A 16,831-nucleotide genomic window follows, 5' to 3' on the forward strand; every position below is an offset into this window, starting at 1 on the left:
CAGGGAAGAAAAAGTTTTGAAGATAAAAGCCTTTGTGCAGGAAGTGGAGAGGAAAGACGAGAAATGTCTGGTGAAAAGTAATATGTATCAAGTACACACCAAAAAAAGAGAAATCATACTCCAGAACATTTTCTATAAGTCATTAGAATAATTACAAAAAAAGTTATTACAAATAAAAATATGTACAGTAATTTGCAGTTTTTAAAATACGTTATTTAATGACAAAAAGTAAAACAACTATTTTACCAATTCTCATGTTATTATGTTTTCTTTTTATTAGGCCATTTTTCAAATTCCAGTCAAGCATTGTGCTTTATTGAAAGATAAAAAACAAACAGCAACCATTTTTTTCTAGAATTAATTTTGTCAATACCGTCTGTTCTTTTATTATGCAATATAAGAATAATTAAACCATTTTTTAAAAGAAAGCAACTTTGGGGAAGACAATTCTCAGCTGTTGTTACTTTCTTTAAAAAGAAGACCTAATACGGAAATGCAGTTTTATTACATTTGTTATTGATGCTATAAAATCAATATACTCCAATGTCTGCAAAATACAATTTAATTGATTATGCTGTGAAAATGCATAAATATGACTTATTGAATTTTTCATGTGTATTTGAAATTATGTAAACATGTGAAACTCTTCTATAGCACAGTGTATATCTTCAAATTTCAGTTCAACTATTTCAAGTTAAATATGTTTAGGAAATAGGGCCACAAAGAAGATTTTGGCCCAAATATTGTATGCATCTGGAAAAACATGGCTATAAACTAAACATGACTAGAAAAGCAAAAAGGCATGATATAATTTCAGACTTCATTCATGAGTGAGATAATGGATTACTGGTATTAATCTTTATTTTTCTAATCATTGGTGGGAGGAAGAAAAATAGGAAAAAAAAGAAGAAGAAAAAAGAAAGAAAAAAAGAAAGGGAAGGGAAGTTCCGGGAAGTTCCGGGAAGGGAAGGGAAGTTCCAGGAAGGGAAGGGAAGTTCCAGGAAGGGAAGAGAAGGGAAGTTCCGGGAAGGGAAGTTCCGGGAAGGGAAGGGAAGGGAAGTTCCGGGAAGGGAAGGGAAGTTCCGGGAAGGGAAGTTCCGGGAAGTTCCGGGAAGGGAAGTTCCGGGAAGTTCCGGGAAGGGAAGTTCCGGGAAGGGAAGGGAAGTTCCGGGAAGGGAAGTTCCGGGAAGGGAAGTTCCGGGAAGGGAAGGGAAGTTCCGGGAAGGGAAGGGAAGTTCCGGGAAGGGAAGTTCCGGGAAGGGAAGGGAAGTTCCGGGAAGGGAAGTTCCGGGAAGGGAAGGGAAGGGAAGTTCCGGGAAGGGAAGGGAAGTTCCGGGAAGGGAAGGGAAGGGAAGGGAAGGGAAGGGAAGGGAAGGGAAGGGAAGGGAAGGGAAGGGAAGGGAAGGGAAGGGAAGGGAAGGGAAGGGAAGGGAAGGGAAGGGAAGGGAAGGGAAGGGAAGGGAAGGGAAGGGAAGTTCCGGGAAGGGAAGGGAAGTTCCGGGAAGGGAAGGGAAGTTCCGGGAAGGGAAGGGAAGGGAAGGGAAGTTCCGGGAAGGGAAGTTCCGGGAAGGGAAGTTCCAGGAAGGGAAGTTCCGGGAAGGGAAGGGAAGGGAAGGGAAGGGAAGTTCCGGGAAGGGAAGGGAAGGGAAGTTCCGGGAAGGGAAGTTCCGGGAAGGGAAGTTCCGGGAAGGGAAGTTCCGGGAAGGGAAGTTCCGGGAAGGGAAGTTCCGGGAAGGGAAGGGAAGTTCCGGGAAGGGAAGGGAAGGGAAGGGAAGTTCCGGGAAGGGAAGGGAAGGGAAGGGAAGGGAAGGGAAGGGAAGGGAAGGGAAGGGAAGGGAAGGGAAGGGAAGGGAAGGGAAGGGAAGGGAAGGGAAGGGAAGGGAAGGGAAGGGAAGGGAAGGGAAGGGAAGGGAAGGGAAGGGAAGGGAAGGGAAGGGAAGGGAAGGGAAGGGAAGGGAAGGGAAGGGAAGGGAAGGGAAGGGAAGGGAAGGGAAGGGAAGGGAAGGGAAGGGAAGGGAAGGGAAGGGAAGGGAAGGGAAGGGAAGGGAAGGGAAGGGAAGGGAAGGGAAGGGAAGGGAAGGGAAGGGAAGGGAAGGGAAGGGAAGGGAAGGGAAGGGAAGGGAAGGGAAGGGAAGGGAAGGGAAGGGAAGGGAAGGGAAGGGAAGGGAAGGGAAGGGAAGGGAAGGGAAGGGAAGGGAAGGGAAGGGAAGGGAAGGGAAGGGAAGGGAAGGGAAGGGAAGGGAAGGGAAGGGAAGGGAAGGGAAGGGAAGGGAAGGGAAGGGAAGGGAAGGGAAGGGAAGGGAAGGGAAGGGAAGGGAAGGGAAGGGAAGGGAAGGGAAGGGAAGGGAAGGGAAGGGAAGGGAAGGGAAGTTCCGGGAAGGGAAGGGAAGGGAAGGGAAGTTCCGGGAAGGGAAGGGAAGGGAAGGGAAGGGAAGGGAAGGGAAGTTCCGGGAAGGGAAGGGAAGTTCCGGGAAGGGAAGTTCCGGGAAGGGAAGGGAAGTTCCGGGAAGGGAAGTTCCGGGAAGGGAAGGGAAGGGAAGTTCCGGGAAGGGAAGTTCCGGGAAGGGAAGGGAAGGGAAGGGAAGGGAAGGGAAGGGAAGGGAAGGGAAGGGAAGGGAAGGGAAGGGAAGGGAAGGGAAGGGAAGGGAAGGGAAGGGAAGGGAAGGGAAGGGAAGGGAAGGGAAGGGAAGGGAAGGGAAGGGAAGGGAAGGGAAGGGAAGGGAAGGGAAGGGAAGGGAAGGGAAGGGAAGGGAAGGGAAGGGAAGGGAAGGGAAGGGAAGGGAAGGGAAGGGAAGGGAAGGGAAGGGAAGGGAAGGGAAGGGAAGGGAAGGGAAGGGAAGGGAAGGGAAGGGAAGGGAAGGGAAGGGAAGGGAAGGGAAGGGAAGGGAAGGGAAGGGAAGGGAAGGGAAGGGAAGGGAAGGGAAGGGAAGGGAAGGGAAGGGAAGGGAAGGGAAGGGAAGGGAAGGGAAGGGAAGGGAAGGGAAGGGAAGGGAATTCCCCTAATTTTAATAAAAAATTAAGATTGTCTGCCTCTGATTTAGGAGAATATTTTATAATATTAGGTTATAACACTGAAGTACAGTTTATTTTTTAGTTGGAGTTGGATTTTTTTAAGTGATATTTAATAAAAAATTATATTTGCAAAAAAAAGAAAAAAATCAACTATCTAAAAATGGGCTGAAATAAACAGTACTCAGTAAAATATCTGAGTATTTGTTTCAGATTAAAACGGAAGGCTAATTCTAATTGCTTATATATATTTGTTTTTCAGATATATCAAAAGCTTCATATGAATTTTATATTTTAATAAGGAATTCTTCAATTATTTTGCTTTTTTTTCAATATTTCTGTTTTTCACAAGTCTTAAAATTCAAGGCAAGCTTAGTCTATAGGTGTCTGATGAAAAACACAAACTGAAGCTGAGAGAGAGGAGAAAGGAAAAGAAATTTTGGGTAGTGTTGCACGGACTTGGCTCCCAGCCTCAGTGTCTTTCAGTCTATTACTACTATTGCTGGCAGTAGGCAAACGCTTTGGGCAACGTTGTCCTCACATTCTTCTTCTCAAGACATACAGATCCAACCACACTGTACCAGTCCATCACACAATTTTACAGCCATGGGGGTTCTCCTTTTCCCATGTCACCTTTTATGCACCTGTTGTATATAACAGATGTTACATCCAGCCTGGCCTTGAGGAATTCCAAGAATGATGGGGCATCCATAAGTTCTGTGGGCATCCTTCTCCTGTGCATCACCATTGCCATGCTCAAGAATTTCTTCCTAACAGTTCATCTAAACCTGTTCTCTTTCAGCTTAAAGCCATTCCCACTTGTCTTATACCTACAGGTCTCTGTAAAAGTACTTTTCCTTGTATTGAAAAGACACATTCAGGTCACATCGGAGACTTGAGACTTCTCTTCTCCAGGCTTAACAATCCTAGTTCTGTCAGTCTTCTTTTGTCCTTTTCCTGTTCTGATTTGCAAGTGTTTCTCAACTTCCTCTTTTTGAATGTTGTGGGATATTAATTATTTCCGATTAAAAATAGCAGCCACATAGGGATATATTACAACCAAAATTAACCTAATCTAAGCAAAAGCCTTAAGGCAAGGAACCAGAGCATTATTGCTGCTTTTCATTGTAATTTTTAAAATCTTTATTCTTATCTCAGTGTTTACTGCACCTTGGACCAGACATCACAGACACTTTCCTCCCACCTTCTTTTCTCTCCAGTGGCAGACTGCATGACCCTGGGGTTCAAAGCACTGTTTGGGATATGTGTTCTCATCCTTTCCAACTCTGATACAATTAACTCCCTGAGCTACACATGTTGCTTGAACAAGTGAATAAATCCTGCAGTTATATTCTGAATGGACCGTGGTGTTTTGAGTTGGCTCTGTGAAACCAAATGATCAATACTTTCTTCTTGCAGTGCCTTTTTTAACAGAGTTTGCAGCCTCCCACCAAGGTTCATAACCTTGGCAGTCATCTTTCATCCTGAACTCTCTTTGATTATAATTTTACATCACACAAATTTCATTCTATCATCTCCAAAACATAGCAAGGCTGTGACCAAAGCTGTCTCAGGATGATGCCAAGTCAATAATTCATACCTTTATTACATTTCTGCTGGGTAACTGTAATTCAACCTAGTTATTGCAATTGTAGTACGCTAGCACCTGTAGATTGGTATGCCTGAAGCAGTTTTGTGTCCAATGATTGGTTCATGCCTTTTACAATCTTATCTACTTGTCTAATGCATCTGTAATATATAGCAAATGCCTAACACACCTTACAGAGACAAAGAATTTATGCCACTTAAGATTTTAAATCCTTCCTAATGAAATACCACAGTTTAAAGGTAATTATTTTAGACTATCAATTATGCTCATGTTTATATTCCTTTCTCATCCCTTCCTCTTTCCTTCCCTCTTCTCTCCCTTTATTTCTCTCTTTCCTTCACCTTCCTGTTTTCCATTCTCTTCCTCTCCCCATTTTCCTACTGCTTGTAAATATATGGAGTATTTTTGATTGCATCTGTTGTATTTTAAATTTTAAGTTACTGTACAGAGAATGCTGAAAAAAATTTTCTTTTTCAATTCCTTCTTTGTTCTTCATTAAAGAATGCATACTTCCCCTTCTGCTCCTAAGAATTATCTTTGAATACAGGGCAGGAGACATATGATTATCAAGAAAATAAAGACCAGCTTGATGGAGATCTCAGTAACCTGGTTTAGTGAAGGTGCTGCTGTTCATAGCAGAGGGGTCGGACCTAGATGATCTTTAAGGTCCCTTCCCATCAAAGTCATTTTATGATTCTACAAAAAGAATAAAATTTGTCCCCGTGTTAAATTCAAAATAAGCTCATGGATAATACAAGCAAGCTACTGTAACAGAGAGAAAAATGTCAAAAAGTATGAGAATAAGAAAAGTGAGATTTATCTGTCTTGTCAACTAAAAGATGGAAACTCAAATGAAGGCAGTAAAGACTGTGAAATAACATTTATTTTGTACATACACACTTGAGCAACCTAATGAGAAACTACCATATGACTGAAATGCCTCATTTTGCATGATAATTCACACTTTTATTTTGAATAAAATTCATTCCTGCAACAAAGAACAAAATTAAAAGTAAAAAGGAAGAATGCAAATATAAATCACTGTAACTTTCTTTTGCCTTGTATTACATATTTGTAAAAAAAAGAATGAAAATAATTTCCTCTCATGGGACATGCAGAATGTTAATTTAACTGAAGTCTTTCAGTGGAAGTAGCAGGAAAAAGTCTTATTATTATGATTACTATTATTATCATTATAGCTATCATAATAGTAGCCGTCAGTATCAAATTCATGACAAAAAAATGCCAGCCAATCATTTTAATAGATGTGTTTATTAGGATGAGGAGTAAATAGGACAAATAAATCTCACCATCTGTTTAATGCCATGCTTTTGCTTAGAATTCTAGTGGTAACACTGAATTACTGTACCTTCAGAATGTTTCTGGTAAAGGATTAACTAGTAAACCCTACATATTAGATGTACACATATATATTAGATTCCACTGATGACACATTGAAGATATCTTTAAAAATTGATATTAGAATATCTTTAATAAATTTATCTCTGATTTTCTTCTTCTACTCCGAAGGGAGAAGAAAAAAAAAAAAAAAAACCTCACGTTGTCCTCTTCAGAGAGATGAATAAAAGAAGGTAACAGAATTTAATTTGGAAGTTCAGTCAGTATAAGACTATATTTCTGAGTTTATTCATCTCACCAAAGGGTTATCTTCTTACAATTATATGTGATAAATAACAATAACACAACAATACTATGATGACTGTTTTCAAAACACAATAAATAAATTTCTCAGATTTATTTGTTTAAAATATAACTACATTTAGATCCCTTATGAACTTTGCAAAGTCACCTTAAGGTCTTAAATTGTTCAGGGTGTTTTTTGGCTTAATGTTTTCTGTCATGCTTAATCAACAATCAATTTTAACAGAAGCTGATTGTCCAAATAAGTTTTGCTTAAATTCCAGGTATTGGATGACATTTCCAGGTTATCAGAAATAGCAAATTGCCAAGCCTGGTTTTAACTAGATGATAGCAGCTAACCTGACATGAATGTATTCAGAAGTGAGGTGCACCCTGGGGGCATGGGGTGTGGAGCAGGATTTGTGGAATACTTTAAAGGATATTTAACAGATATTCTGTGAAATGGATAATGACATCTGGTCTCAGTTCCACCTATATAAAGTCAGACCTTTGATACAGCCAATGGAAGCACACTGGTGGAAAATCAAAATAGATGAGGACAGAATCAACCTCACGGAGACTGAAATTTTAAGCACTTACTGTGGCGGAAATGCAAGAATGTTGAGGTTGTTCTTAGACTTTTCTCTTAATCTGTAGAGAATAGTATTAAACTTCTTGGATTACTATCTGTAACTCTGAGTTATGATCCCATTTAGAATTATGTGTATGTTTGCTCCTTAAATAGAAAATAAGTAGGCATATTGTATCTTCTATCTGTCTCTGTTTTATCAGGATTTTACATAAATATATGGATGCTGTCACCAATATCAAAACTAAAAAATCACTAACTTTCAGTCTGGATGCTTCCTGGTAGCCAAGAGATCTTAGCAACCACTGCATAAAAACAGAACCAGTATCATAAGTCATCATTTTGAGCTGGGAAACCTGTCCTCCGGCAATGTCAGATCCCAGCAGAGAATTACAACCCAAAACAAGCAGATATAGGCTGAATCAAGAGAAAAGCTCTTGCCAGAAATTGTACTTTCCTTTTAAGACCACTTTTGTACAGAAGTTTAATACTCATAACAGGACTGGAACAGAGATAGAATTTGAGGTCTTCACTGAGATCAAGGCCCATTTTTGCTAACCATATGGTTTCACTTTGTCTGGAGTTCAAGTTCCTGATATACTGTAATCCATGGGTGTCTCCTACTTGACTGCAGAAAGTTTTATGTGCGCTGGATCCCTGCACTACTTTTGGCTCTTGTACCTCCTGCAAAGTTTTAGAATAATGGCCCTGTGTCTTAGAAAATTTAGAACTTGACCTGATTTCAGAAAAAAAAATCCTGAACTTAAATACTCTCCGTGAAATTTAAAGAAGAAAGACAGTTTTCTCAATGTAAATAAGATATTTTTATGCAACAAAATATAACCTTGTTGTTATGGATTATAAGATAATTATTTATTTTATTCCTCTCTTGAATTCCATTATGGCTTTCATTTAAAGTCATCATTTATTACCTTTTCCTTTTTTCATTTTTTGTTTTGTTTTATTAGTTTGTTTTTTTTCAAAATTCAAGCAAACTAATGAACAAACAAAAATCCAAAGAAAGTACAACAAAAAGAATATAAATCAAGCAAATGAAAATTTGCTGAGGACAGCAGGGGACATTTAACTAATTTTTAAGTACTCTGGCTCTTGTCAGTAGATTCCTCTTCATGTTCCTATGAGAAAAATTACGTTCAGCTATTTTATTAATAAATTAAATGGAATTAAAGGAAAAAAAATAACTGTAATTTTAAGGAAAATAAAGCCCAATTTATAGTTTAAATAAATAAATACATCCAAGGAAACCTCTGCTTTTAATGAGGAATTATATCTATCAAAATCATATACCAGAAATACTCTCCAACACAAGTAGGCTTCCCAATACTCTTCAAACTCCATTTAAATTTAAATCAAAGGGTATCATAGAAATTCATGGAAAATAAACAACTAGGAATACCTTTATGAAAACTACTTTCTGACTTAGTTGCATGAAAAATAAGCACAAGATAAATAAATAACGTCGACGATACAAAACTAAGTTTGAAGGCTCTTTCTCTTTTACTTTTCTTTTTTCCCTTCTTGGTTTTTTGAATGAACTGCTACATTTGGTTCTAAAGTATGAATTCATTTTCATATACTTGCAAGAACAGTTCAGGCCATGGAGAGCAATTTTCTTAGTCGCTTTTCTTTCAACTCAAAAACTCAGTGACTAGAACAGCTTCAATTCTTTCATTCTTTTGATTTTTATCTCCTGGACAGATGAAGGAAGAAAGGAAGATTCCTCTAACTACTCTCCTTTTTTTTTTAATGTGTTTTTGTTTTTTGTTTTGGTTTGGTTTTTTGTACAAGGAACTAAAATTCAGGTGTCCCACAAAACTACAAATTTTAAAATTACTCTCTCTCACCCATATTGAAAAAATGCAGAATCTAGAATTTGGCCAATTCCAAGAGGAAGAGAGGTTCAGGAAAATTTTCTTCTAAAATCCTTGCTATCGGCATGGTTAACAACAAGAGTCATAGTATCAAAGATATTTCCACTGGAAAAAACTTAAGGATGATCTAATCCAACTGTTAGCTCAACACTGCCAACCCCACCCCTAAACCATATTCCAAGTGCCATGTCTACATCCCAGGGATGGTGAGTTGATCATTCCCCTGGGCAGCTTGTTCTAATGTCTCACAGCATTTTCTGGAATTTTTTTTTTCTTTTTGTTTTTTTTCCTAGTCCCCTAAATTAAATAGAATTTTTCTTTTTGCTTCAAACTTTGACCAGGAATTCTTACCAGCAACCATGACCAACAATCCTCACCTCAATCATAACAGCTTTTTATTTCCTTTCCACTGGAAAACAAGCAACCAAAATATTAATCCTTTTTCATATTAAAAAAAAAACAAAACTAACTGAAACAAAAGACAAAAACAAAAACAAAAACAAAACAAAAAACCCACAAAAAGCCAAACAATAAAATCTTTGTCTGCTCTTAGATTTGGTGTAATTACCCTACTGACTTTCCCACACCATCACTAACATTCTTCAGCTATTCATTGAGTCTGCATATTTCTGTTTGTGACAACTAGGCAAGAAATGACAATTCACATCTTCTGATTATGATGCCTAAAGATCATATTTTACTCCTCCACTTTGGTTTTTTCTCCACCCCTTCCTTCCCCTATTTCTCTCTCCTCTTCATTTCTCTTCCTCAGAGACAAAACGTTTTACATTATTCAGGTCTCCATTACATGCAACATTTTTGTTTTGTTTGTGCGTGGGACTTTGAAGATCTGTAGTTCTTTTCAACATTCAAGGTCATTGGACCCCATACTCATATGCAGTGCTATGCTACTTGAATTAGTAGTACCCTTCAAAGAACAATATTTCACAGTGACAGCAGTCACTGTGTAATGAGCTTTGTTAAAGCTGTTAGTGCCAAAATGCCTTTTTGTCTTCACATTCTTTCTTTCTTTGCAACCAAAGGAAATGTTCGATTGGAAATTACCATGTCGTCAGCAATGAATTTTTCATTTCTTCATAAGAAACAAGATTTAAATACAGTTTTGGAGATCTTTTGTTGCTAATGTTGTGATTTCTCCTCATAATGAGCAGAACAAGGAGTCTGATGTGATAACTGCCACATTGTGGGGTAAATGGGAGAAAATATGAATATCTAAAATTTTAAGCTCAAAAATATGCTAAAGGTTCAGAATACTTAAAAAGAAGGGAATCCATTTTAATGAAATGTTTAAAGTGGCCTTCCAAACAATATATTTTTTTTTCAACATAAACCCCAACAAAGACTTTCTAGTAACATTTCTGCATGCAATCATAATGCTATATTAACTTATACACTAGAAATAGATGGAATTATGATGGAATTCCAGATATTGAAAAAGACATATTTACAGGCAATGAATTTTCCTCCCCTCCCCTCCTTCCATCTCCCCTCCCCTCCCTTTGCCCTTTCCTCCTCCCTTTTTCCTCTTCCCCCTTCCCCCTTCATCTTCCCTCTTCCCTCTTCCCCTTATTACCTTACTTCTTGTCATCAAGCAGTAGGATTTAAATTAAAGTCAAGTCAGTAATTATATATTTGAATTCCTTTCAGACTCTTAGGTAAATACCATCTGGTCCTGATGATTTGTTACTTTTTATCGATATGCCTAAAATCTCCTCTGCTGACACTTCATTTTGAGACTGACATTCAAACACAGAGAAACAACCAAATTTCCTATCTTCGCAGGGAACATGGATATGAAGAATTCATTTTTCTTTTCTGCTATGACATTATCTTCCTTGTATGATTCTTTTACATCTTGGTCATTTGTAAATCCTATAAACTCTCTGGCAAGTTTTTTGTTTTGATGGATATGAAAAACTTTTTATTATTACTTCTTTTATTTTAGAAACTTCAGCAGCTTGTTTTTCACACTAATCTTTTCATCCCATTTTTATTAAGTTTTAACATTCGACTTGTCCGCAGTGAAGCCTTTTTGCTATTTTCATTGAGTGCACATGCCTTCCACTTTTGAAAGATATTGATTTATTTCTAAACTAAACTGGAGGGGGTTACTTCACTTTGAAGGATGACACAAATGAAAAAATATGGGGAAAATAGGAAAAAAAAAGAAGGGCTGTTTACTTCAAGGAATGAATTTCAGAGAATAAAAAAATAAGGAAATAAGAAATAAAGGAGATTAATCATATAGTTAAATTTACACTATATCTAATGTCAGGTTATGAAGCAATTTTTTTATTTTTTTGTTCCATCTCAGTATTTGCAGCAGCTGCTCCTTAGAGGAAGGACATTGTGCATGCTATTCTCTCAGCCACAACACTATTTCCTGAAGCATTCCTGATGGCAGCTTCAACAGCCTACCTTTACATGGCAGCACAAAGTTGTGTCTTGGATACTTAACAGCATTTGTACTTTATAGTCTGGTTGTGTTATTCCAATATTTTTCAATAGTTCAGAGGTCCTAAAAGGGTACAGACAGACCATCCAGTCATCAGAACTAAATTTCACAACCATCTGTAGTCTGAAATTCAAAGCTGTCAGTTTTTAAGTCCATTTGGAAAGGTTTCTGATTTTTTAAACCTTATACAGCCATTCCCATCAATTGAGAGGAAACAGGTCTGTAAGTAGAAATTAATAAATGATTAGAGGGTATCCTTAAAGACTGAATAGAAACCTGATAATTTTATATGTTGAATTCAATTCAGAGGTACAGCTTTTTAATACTGACAGCTATTGTATGTTTATTTAGCATTTGGGTGATTGCCTTTTTTTTGTTTGTTTGTTTGTTTGTTTGTTTTTGGGGTTTTTTTTGTGTATGTTAAAGTCTTGTTTTCCACAGCAATATTTAAAACTGTGTTATAAAACTTGTCAGTAGATGCTATCTTTATTTTAGAACTTGTTTATACTCCAAATCAAACTAGAAATAAAAGCATAAACAACAGTTGCATATAAAAGTAGATGGAGACTTTTTCTGACATAAGGTTCTAAAGGCAGGCACCAAAATGGCATAACTAAGCTCAACACCATGTTTCTGAAGGGTGAAGCATCCATGGCTCCCTGTTATATATGACCCAAACTGGGAATGCCAGCGAACCCTCAGAAAATCCATTCTCTTTCTGTTAATACTTTTTAAGAGTATGGGGTTCCAACTGTGCAACTTGTTTTTTGAAACATTAGGGAGACATGCTAACACAACCAATATGTGTTAGCCAAATTTGGTGTACCAAATTTGGTATGCCAGAATGTATAATCATTTTTACAGCAATTCTATATAAATAATTTAAAAAATCCTCTATCTATTTCTGCTAATGAATGCCATTGACCTGATGTCCTTTCTTTACCAACCCTTTAACTCCCCACAAGATATTTGCCTCATTTTTCTATTGGGAATGTTGCACTGCTCCTGTAAACCTCACAAAAAAACCATATATTCCTGTTTTTGCTGACTATTTTCTGGACCTAGAATATAATGTTCTCCCTGTATAATTGGATGTGTATCTGGGAATGTGAGGGGAAATGGGAGACCTGCTTGAGCAATGGAGTATTCACTGTCCTTGAAAGTACCTGTCCTTGATCACAATTACAGAGGGGAAAATAGTTTGGGCTTGGAACTTTTGGGGCAGTTGACATACCCCGCCAATACAACTTATTTCAATTGTAAATTTCTAGTGGTAAAAACAGACTACTATCCAGGCTTATATAAATGTTATCATCATGGATGGCTTGAAGATTTTTGTAATAAAAATGTAAATAATAAAATCAGGAATTTTTTTTTTGAGGAAATAAAAAATATCTCACTTTTAATATTTTTTAATAATTCCGAATGAAAAATAAAAAAAAAATCCATGGAATTTAATATTAAAAAATATTTATTTAGAATGAAACATTTCTTTAATCACTTTTTGACTGAGCTTTGTGCATACAGAAGCATCTGAAATGCTCAGTTTCTTGTTGCTTCCCTTTACATACTGAAATCTGACCCTTCCAGGTAACGGACACTGATTCTGCTCAATTCCATGTAAATCCTCTAGCAGATTATGTTTCCTTTTTGTGCCAAATGATATGCAGTTGCTGAAAAAATGTGTCACTTAAAGCTTCAACTAATTATGAACAGCATATCTTATCCACTCATAAGAGAGTATAGGATAATCAGAGTTATGCTTTCCAGGATGCCGTGAAGCACAAAAAAAGAGACTCTTTTAGCAAAAAAATAACCAAAATCAGCAGAAGAAGTGTAAAATGTTACCTTCAACTGCCTGGTACTCCACATTGCAGTAATCTCTATGGTTTGTCAAAACTTCTGCTGAAGCCTTCAGATTATATAGCATATTTCTTATGGAAGCTTTTCAAAGAGGTGAGGAAAATTCCTACACATTTCCATAGAAAACATATTTTGTTTTCAATAAAAAAATGAAATAAACAATACATAGAACCTAAAGTTCTGAAAGAAAGAGTGTTCCGGTTGCTGAGTAATTCTTGATCTTTATTTACACAGATGTATTTAAATAAGTCTAAGTGGTGACACAATATGAACAATCTGGATGTATCAACAACTGATATTACTACCAGTAAGAAGATGAAAGCAGTTTCAAGTTTGGAAGAAGGACTAGAAAAAAATATTTTCAGTATAAATCTCTCTAGTTTACTGACAAGCCTAAGTGAATTAACCACACAGGTGTGGTGCAGAACTGCTGTACATTCCAAGACTCCTTATTCCCAGGTTTGTGCCTGAATGATACAAGTCTTTCTCTTATTCCTGGCATTGGCTGTTGCTCCTGTAATTGTCTTCACTGTTATGAGCCATTTTTTTTTTCCTTTCTCTATAAAAGAAATTACAGCTTCTCTCTGTATAAGGTAAAACCTGAGTAACTGCTGTACCAAAGAAATGCAGCAGGTTTTGCAATAATGTGAAGAAGGGAAGATATGCAACTTGTGGGCAATTAAATACATTCAACACACAGGCCTATTGGAGAGCCACTTATTTTTAACTCCTTTTAGTTATTTTTCCCTTAAAAAAGGGCTTTAGGTCCCCAGCTTCTCTCTGAAGAAACTTTGAGACCAGCCATGACAGGACTCATGTTGTTAAGCCTGCTGGGTAGCGCCAGTACAAAATGTGATGACAGAGTCACCCACAGAGAGAGCTGTCTTATTTATCTCCATGCTGGCAAACTGATGCACTCCTAGCAGTAGCAGTTTTCCCTGTAATCATTTGTATTATTATTTATAACAAATTACATGTCAAAGGCACAATGGCAGATTGGTGTATCCCATTAATTTTTTGTATGAGGGGTGGAAGGAATAAAAGGCTATTACTGTTACTAGAAATACATTGACAATTTATTTTACCTGTGAACTGGGAAGTTCTTTGCATTAAAACTTTTATGAGACAGAACAGGAAAGGGACAGACTCAAACAGACTGAAGAGATGGAAGGAGAAAAAAAGGGAAGTGGGAGACTGAGGCTTGGAGAAGAAACAGATTTGGGTATGAGTTGAAATGGTATCTTTAGTTACAGCATATTTACTAAGACAAAGTTTTCTAGTTTTTCTAGAAAAAACAAAACACTATTAAATGCATATTTCCCAAAAGATCTGCTGATAAACATTTAGTTCAAGATAGTCTATTGATGGCAGCAGTAGATGACATCTATTTTTTAAGAGGATAATGTAGCATTCTCTGCAAGGAGATGTTGTAGTTTGTTGGTTTCAACCTTTATGCAAGAGTTAGTGAGAATCATGGAAGGAATTTATCCTAAACAAAGAGAAGAGGAGACAGAGGTAGTTCAGAACAAGGTTTAAGCATAACAGTGCAACTGAGTGCAAGAGAAGAAAAATGTGAAAACATTTGTGAATAAGTAGGGGGAGGAAGAATGAAAGCTTGAACTCTGTGGCCTGTGTTCACACAAGATGATTGTAATTGTCCTTTTTGGCCTTAAAAATCCATGAATCTATGAATGAATGAATGAATCTATGATTCTGGGACAAAGGCTGAGAGAGAGTTCAAAGATTGCAGGTCCAAAGTCAAACTCATCAGTGAAGACTTATGAAAAGACATGATTGATGACAAACCTTGTCCTTAGATTGTACGTGAGGCTACTGCTTTTTAAAAGTGACACGTGTCACTTTTCCATCTCAGCAGGAGGAGAAGAAAAACATATATATAATCTTTGTCAACATCAATTTTTCTTTCAGGTTTATTGCAATCATAAACTGTACTGCACAATGAAAAAATACAGTGTCACCTTGGGTCCATCAAACTTGACACTAAAAGGTTAAATGGATTTCTTAGCTTAGCTGGATCCAAAGAGGAAGAGCACCCACAGAATACATGTTGCACAGATTAATATTGTCCTTTCTTCTCTTTTTCTTGCAATTGCAGACAAAGTTCACAGACAAACAATGGACATTTCATTCAGCTCAACAGCCCAAAGGTAATTGTATCAATAAATTCTAAAGATTTGAAGGTTCTTTCAGCGGGCGATTTGCAGTGCTAAGTACTATAGCTCCAGAGATACACAGATTAGAAGTTGGTACATATGACGTGGCAAGCTAGTGGCACCAAATTGGGTGGAGTTGTCCTAACTGAACCTTCGTTTAACCTGCTAGGCTAAGCATTTCCTTTTTTCTCTTCATTTTCAAACCCAGTCTTATTACATCTCTTTCTCTTTTTCTCCTTTATCACTCCCTTGGCTATGTTAGTACACTTGACTGTTCTTTTAAAAACCTGCAACTGCGCAGATTTAAGACAGGAACAGTGAGATGAGAATGGAATGGGTTGCTTATGTCTATATATGAACGGGCGAGAAACTACAAAATTTTGTTTTTCTTCATAAATTAAAAAAAAAACCAAAACCAAACACAAACAAACAAAAAAAACCAAAAACAAAAACTGAATGCTTCTGGTGTTAAAACATAGATTATCTTGCATTCTGCTGTCCGTGTAATTTTCTGGAGGGAAATAAGTCAGATTTATACTGGCTTGGAGAAAGTAGATGCTGGAAAAAATTCTGCTGAATGGAAAGGCAGAATATAATAATAATAACAATAATAACAATAATAATAATAATAATAAATAATAATAATAATAATAATTTTATCCCTGATTAAATAGAAAGAGTGTTCAGTTGCCTGTTTTAAATATATTAGAGAGAATAGACGGAAAACACTAAGAGAACCTTGTAAGTATGTAACTGGTGAGTTTGCATTCATTTAATCTTGTACTGCATAGAAAGAAAAGTAGGGGGGAAAAAAAAGCCCTCAGCAATAAGGATATTGGTTCCCATGGCGTTTGAGAGCTGCAGTCTGAGGTCTGTGCTAGGATCTATATACACCTCCCTTCACCTTTTGAAAGGTCACGTATGCTGTGAAAACTAAACACCTAAGTTGCATATGCCATTCCACTCCTGCTAAAGACTGGTTATGAGTCTGAAAGATGGATGGAACAAAGGGTTTGCAGGATTTGCAAGTTCTCTCAGAGCTGGGCCACATAAGAAGCAGTCAAAAGCAAAAATTGCCTCTGCTTACGCCTCTATATAGGGAACATGAAAATTAGGCACTGAAAACATAACAAATGAATCCCCTGCCTTTACCAGGCCCTAATAGAAAGAACTTTTTTTGCAGCAGTGTCTCCTTTACTTCGTTCTACAGTAAAAGAACAGCTGATTTATTGATGTTAAAGAAAAAGTGAGTAAAAATTTACACCAGACAAACTCTAAGTAAGGAATCCACAGCCCTAAAATGAAATTTTGTGACAAATCTAGCTAGATGTTAAAGTTAATCTCAAACTTTGTACTACAGAGTTAAAAAAACTAACATGAAAATCATAAAAACAGCCACTGAGATTCCCATGCTTGCTGTCATTCCTATTCAAAGGAGGTTTTAAAACTGATTTTGCATTTTGGCATTAAAACATTGATTTTTGTCCTCTTTTTAGTTTAAATGATATGTATATTAAAAAACAGCAACATTCTTCTATCTTGCCTAGTATGGGAAATCTTTGGCACATGTGAAAAACC

This window comes from Taeniopygia guttata, chromosome Z, assembly GCF_048771995.1.
Source record: "Taeniopygia guttata chromosome Z, bTaeGut7.mat, whole genome shotgun sequence".
In the NCBI taxonomy this organism is placed as follows: Eukaryota; Metazoa; Chordata; class Aves; order Passeriformes; family Estrildidae; genus Taeniopygia; species Taeniopygia guttata.